The 6,522-nt window shown below is 45.1% G+C and overlaps 1 pseudogene across 1 annotated transcript; it reads right to left on the minus strand.

The window, feature by feature from the left end:
* Window positions 1-2,255: 2,255 nt before the first annotated feature.
* On the minus strand, window positions 2,256-4,020 carry LOC309861335 (keratin, type II cytoskeletal 8 pseudogene; annotated as a pseudogene). Its single transcript has one exon. The product of its transcript is annotated as a keratin, type II cytoskeletal 8 pseudogene (transcript).
* Between the last annotated feature and the right edge of the window lie 2,502 nt (window positions 4,021-6,522).

Consider the following 6,522-nt stretch of genomic DNA (forward strand, 5'->3'; position numbering starts at 1 on the left):
ACCTTTGGGCCTAGACTCTTCCCTGAGCTCTACTGTTTTTCAAGATACTCATTAGGAGACTATATGAAATCAATTCAGTGGGTCCTAACCAGATTTTTTTTTTTAAAGATTTTGTTTATTTGTCAGAGAGAGAAAGAGTGAACACAGCCCAAGGAAAGGCAAGCAGAGGTGGAATCAGACTCCCTGCCGAGCAGAGAGCACGATGCGGAACTCTATCCCAGGACCCTGGGATCACGACCTGAGCCGAAGGCAGAGGCTTAACCCATTGAGCCACCCAGACATCCTGGCATTTTTTTTTTTTTTTTAAAGAAAGAATGGGATAGAATAAAACATTACAAAAAATAGCCACAGTGGGGCACCTGGGTGGCTCAGTGGGTTAAGCCTCTGCCTTCAGCTCAGGTCATGATCCCAGGGTCCTGGGATTGAGCCCTGCATCAGGCTCTCTGCTCAGCAGGGAGCTTGTTTCCCCCTCTCTCTCTGCCTGCCTCTCTGCCTATGTGTGATCTCTGCCTGTCAAATAAATAAATAAAATCTTAAAAAAAAAATAACCACAGTATACTTTGTAAATTAATTGACTTGCAAAACTTTGAATTACGTATTCCTGTACATATAGCTATGTGCATTTGTTCATACTGGATATTGAGGTAAACTGTTTTTCTTGCCAAGAGTTGACAAGCAAAAGAGTTTGAGAATCCCTGTTCTGTTTTAACATAGCCTATGAACGTTTACATCAATGTATTCATTTCTCATTGCTGCTATCACAAATGACCACGAACTTCGTGACTTAAAACATACCACTTTATTGTCTTACAGTTCCAGAGGTCAGAAATCCAAAATCTGTTTCACTGCCCTGGAGTCAGTGTGGACAGGGGCAGGCCCTCTATCCTATAGCTAACTGCAAGGACCTGAGTTCTGCCAACAACCCATGAACTTACAAGAAGATTATAAGCCTCAGAGGAGACAACAGATGAGACGTTGATTACAACCTGGGGAGACTCTGAATGGGAGACTTGGTCAAGACGTGCCTGGACTCCAGACCCTTAGAAACTGTGTGTTCATAAATCAGTATTGTCTTCAGTGCCTAAGATTGTGGTAACTTGTTATTGTAGCCATGGGAAACTAAGCCAGGCATTCAAGGGAATCACGAGCGCAAAAATCCCAAACTCTGTCGATGTCGTACCTGGGTGGTAATAGTGAAAGTGATTTTGTGCAATGACACAGAGGCATCTCAGATGTATTTTTGCTAAGTGACATAAGCCAGACCCAAAAGGATGCATACTGTGTGAGTCCACTTGTATGACATTTTGGAGAAGATAGAACTATAGGGATGAAGACTAGGTCGGTGGTTGACCAAGGTTGGGGGGACAGTTGACAGCACAGGGCAATGGGACAACATCTGGGGGGCCAGCGAATGGTTCCGTATGATGACCATGGTGGTAGACGCAGATCTCTATACATTTCTCAAAGGCTGGAACTGTACATCACAGACTATGACTTCTCCTCTGTACAAATTTAAACGTCGGGTTTAAAATTAAGCAACTTGGAAAGAATTACAGACTCCTGATTTAGAGCTCTTTACCCTAATGGTTCACCGAAGCTGGCCAGGAGGGGAGGCTGAAGTCGAGAACTCGCTGGCCCAATACTGCAGCCATCATCATCAGGCTTAGCCTCTGTAGAGAAGGTGGCTCCCTAGGCTTGTCTTTTGAACCCTTCTGTCCCTCAGACACCTCTCTAAAGTTGAAAAATATTTTAAAACACATTTTAAAAATCCAAAAGCATGGCATTAAAAGTATAGATTGCTCTGGGAAGTATAGACATTTTAACAATGTTTATTCTTCCGATCTAAGAGCATGGAATGGTCTTCCATCTTTTTGTGTCTTCTTTAATTTCTTCCATGAGTGTTCTGTAGTTCCTCAAGTACACATCCTTTACCTCTTTGGTTAGGTTTATTCCCAGGTATCTTATGGTTCTTGGTGCTATAGTAAATGGAATCGATTCTCTAACTTCCCTTTCTGTATTTGCATTGTTAGTGTATAAGAAAGCCACTGATTTCTGCACATTGACTTTGTATCCTGCCACGTTGCTGAATTGCTGTATGAGTTCTAGTAGTTTGGAGTGGAGTCTTTAAGGTTTTCCATATAAAGAATCATGTCATCTGTGAATAGAGAGAGTTTGACTTCTTCATTGCCAATTTGGATACCTTTTATTTCTCTTTGTTGTCTGATTGCTGTTGCTAGGACTTCTTTTTGGGGGGGGGGATGGGCAGAGCCGGCTGAGACTTTATTTGGGACAAGACACTCAAATTGGCTTTTAGTTGGAGGCATGGACAAGAAGGGGTACCCAGGGCAGCAGAACCGCCCCCAGGGGCAGGCTGAGGACTGGGGCTGAGTGAGTCTTAGGTGAGTCTCCTGTTCCCAATGCTTCCCTGCACAGCTCCTTCGCCCAAGGGCTCTATGGCAGCCATGAGAGCAGGGAGGCTGGGTGGGACCACAGTGATTGTTCACTTGGACAGGACATCAGACGACTCGGACACCAGCTTCCCGTCACGGGTCTCAATCTTCTTCACCACCACAGCCTTGGAGGAGCTGCCATGGCTGAAGGACCCAGAGGGGCCAAAGCTGGACTGAAAGGAGCTCAGGCCATAGTTGAGGCTAGGGCTTGGGAGGGCCCCATAGGTTGAGCTCAGGCCACCTGAGAAGCCACTGGTGGTCTTAGTATGGATACTCATGTTCTGCATCCCAGACTCCAGCCGGCTCTCCTCGCCCTCCAGCAGCTTGCTGTAGGTGGCAATCTCAATGTCCAGGGCCAACTTGACGTTTATGAGCTCCTGGCACTCACGCAGCTGCTGGGCCATGTCCTGCTTGGCTCGCTGCAGGGAGGCCTCCAGCTCGGCCACCTTGCCATTGGCATCCTTAATGGCCAGCTCCCCGCGCTGCTCAGCATTGGCAATGGCAGCCTCCAGGGCAGCCCTCTGGTTTTTGAGGGCCTCAATCTCAGCCTGGAGTTGGCTGATGCTCTGATTCATCTCAGAAATCTCCATCTTCGTGCGACGGAGGTCATTCCCACGCTTCTCAGCCAATGTCTGTAGCTCCTTGTATTTGATCTGGTACATGGTCTCAGCTTCAGCCCGGCTATGGTTGGTGATGTCCTCATACTGGGCCTTGACCTCGGAGATGATGCCATCCAGGTCCAGGGAGCGGCTGTTGTCCATGGATAGGACCACAGACGTGTCCAAGATCTGGGACTGCAGCTCACGGATCTCCTCTTCATACAGCTGCCTTAAGAAGTTTGATCTCATTGGTCAGCCCTTCCAGGCGGGACTCGAGTTCTACCTTGTTCATGTAAGCTTCGCCCACATCCTTCTTGATGAGGACAAATTCATTCTCCATGTCTGCACGCTCTTTGATCTCCTCCTCATATTTATTCTTGAAGTCCTCCACCAGCCCCTGCATGTTGCCAAGCTCCACCTCCAGCTTCAGCTTCTCCTGGCCCAGGGTGTCCAACTGCCACCGGAGGATGCTGATGTAGCTCTCGAACATGTTGTCTATGTTGCTCCGCACAGTCTTCTGCTGCTGTAGGAGGCTCCACTTGGTCTCCAGAACTTTGTTCTGCTGCTCCAGGTGCCTCACCTTGTCGATGAAGGAGGCTAATTTGTTGTTGAGGGTCTTGATCTGCTCCTTCTCCTGGGTGTGCACAGCTTGGATGTTGGGATCCACTTCCAGCTTAAGGGGGCCCAGCAGGCTCTGGTTCACTGAGACGGCTGTGATGCCCCCCATACCCCTGGCCCCGCCGCCGTAGCCCCCGACCACCCTCATGCTGCTGTTCAGGCCCCCCTGGAAGCTGCCGCTCACCCGGGAGAAGGCGGACGAGCTGATGCGGGAGCCAGACCTGCTGGTGTAGGAGCGGCTGCTGAAGGCCTGGGGGCCGGAGGTGGACACCTTGTAGGACTTCTGGGTCACCCTGATGGACATGGTGGAGGCTGGAGTGGAAGCTGGAGTAGAGGCGAGTAGGCTGAACCTGACAGAGGTTCTACAAGGGGCCAAGAAGCTGCTTCTAGGTCTGTTGCTAGGACTTCTAATACTATGTTGAACAAGAGTGGTGAAAGTGGGCATCCTTGTCTTGTTCCTGATCTCAACGGGAAGGCTACAAGCTTTTTCCCATTGAGGATGATATTTGCTGTGGGTCTTTCATAGATAGATATGATGAAGTTCAGGAATGTTCCCTCTATCCTTATACTTTGAAGCGTTTTAATCAGGAACGGATGCTGGATTCTGTTGAATGCTTTTTCTGCATCAATTGAGAGGACCATGTGGTTCTTCTCTCTTCTCATATTAATTTGTTGTATCACATTGATTGATTTGCGAATGTTGAACCATCCTTGTAACCCAGGGATGAATCCCACCTGGTCATGGTGGATAATCTTTTAATGTGCTATTGGATCCTGTTTGCTAGGATCATGTTGAGAATCTTAGCATCCATATTCATCAGTGATATTGGTCTGAAATTCTCCTTTTTGGTAGGGTCTTTGCCTGGTTTGGGGATCAGGGTAATGCTGGCTTCATAGAAAGAGTCTGGAAGTTTTCCTTCTGCTTCAATTTTTTGAAACAGCTTCAGGAGAATAGGTGTTATTTCTTCTTTGAAAGTTTGGTAGAATTCCCCAGGGAATCCATCAGGTCCTGGGCTCTTGTGTTTTGGGAGGTTTTTGATCACTGCTTCTTGTTACTAGATATCGGTCTATTCGGGTTGTCAATTTCTTCCTGGTTCAATATTGGGAGTATATAGTTTTCCAGGAATGCATCCATTTCATCTAGGTTGCTAAGCTTATTGGCATATAACTGTTGATAATAACTTCTGATGATTGTTTTTACTTCCTTGGTGTTAGTTGTGATCTCTCCCTTTTCATTCATAATTTTATGAATTTGGGCTTTCTCTCTTTTCTTTTGGATTAGTGTGGCCAATGGTTTATCGATCGTATTGATTCTTTAAAAAAAAACAGCTTCTAGTTTCATTGATACGTTCTACTGTATCTCTGGTTTCTACCTCATTGATCTCAGCTCTAATCTTGATGATTTCCCTTCTAAATGTCTATACTGCCTAGAGCAATCTATACTTTTAATGCCATTCCGATCAAAATTCCACTGGTATTCTTCAAAGAGCTGGAGCAAATAATCCAAAAATTTGTATGGAATCAGAAGAGCCCCCGAATTGCTAAGGAAATGTTGCAAAACAAAAATAAAACTGGGGGCATCACGTTACCTGATTTTAAGCTTTATTACAAAGCTGTGATCACCAAGACAGCATGGTACTGGCATAAAAACAGACACATAGACCAGTGTAATAGAGTAGAGAGCCCATATATGGATCCTCAACTCTATGGTCAATTAATCTTCGACAAAACAGGAAAAAATATACAGTGGAAAAAAGACAGTCTCTTCAATAAATGGTGCTGGGAAAACTGGACAGCTATATGTAGAAGAATGAAACTCGACCATTCTCTTACACCATACACAAAGATCAACTCAAAATGGATAAAAGACCTCAATGTGAGACAGGAATCCATCAGAATCCTAGAGGAGAACATAGGCAGTAATCTCTTCGATATCAGCCACAGTAACTTCTTTCAAGATATGTCTCCAAAGGCAAAGGAAACAAAAGTGAAAATAAACTTTTGGGACTTTACCAAAATCAAAAGCTTCTGCACAGCAAAGGAAACAGTAAAAAAAAACAAAAAACAAAAAACAAAAACACAAAAACAAAGAGGCAACCCACGGAATGGGAGAAGATATTTGCAAATGACAGTACAGACAAAAGGTTGATATCCAGGATCTATAATGAACTCCTCAAACTCAACACACACAAAAGAGGCAATCATATCAAAAAATGGGCAGAAGATATGAACAGACACTTCTCAAATGAAGACATACAAATGGCTATCAGACACATGAAAAAATGTTCATCATCACTAGCCCTCAGGGAGATTCAAATTAAAACCACATTGAGATATCACCTTACACCAGTTAGAATGGCCAAAATTAGCAAGACAGGAAACAACGTGTGTTGGAGAGGATGTGGAGAAAGGGGAACCCTCTTCCACTGTTGGTGGGAATGCAAGTTGGTGCAGCCACTTTGGAGAACAGTGTGGAGATTTCTCAAGAAATTAAAAATAGAACTTCTCTATGACCCTGCAATTGCACTCCTGGGTATTTACCCCAAAGATACAGATGTCATGAAAAGAAGGGCCATCTATACCCCAATGCTTATAGCAGCAATGGCCACGGTCACCAAACTATGGAAAGAACCAAGATGCCCTTCAATGGATGAATGGACAAGGAATAAGTGGTCCATATACACTATGGAATATTATGCCTCCATCAGAAAGGATGAATACCCAACTTTTGTAGCAACATGGACGGGACTGGAAGAGATTATGCTGAGTAAAATAAGTCAAGTAGAGAGAGTCAATTATCATATGGTTTCACTTATTTGTGGAGCATAACAAATAGCATGGAGGACATGGGGAGT

Source organism: Mustela nivalis (assembly GCF_964662115.1).
Source record: "Mustela nivalis genome assembly, chromosome: 3".
In the NCBI taxonomy this organism is placed as follows: domain Eukaryota; kingdom Metazoa; phylum Chordata; class Mammalia; order Carnivora; family Mustelidae; genus Mustela; species Mustela nivalis.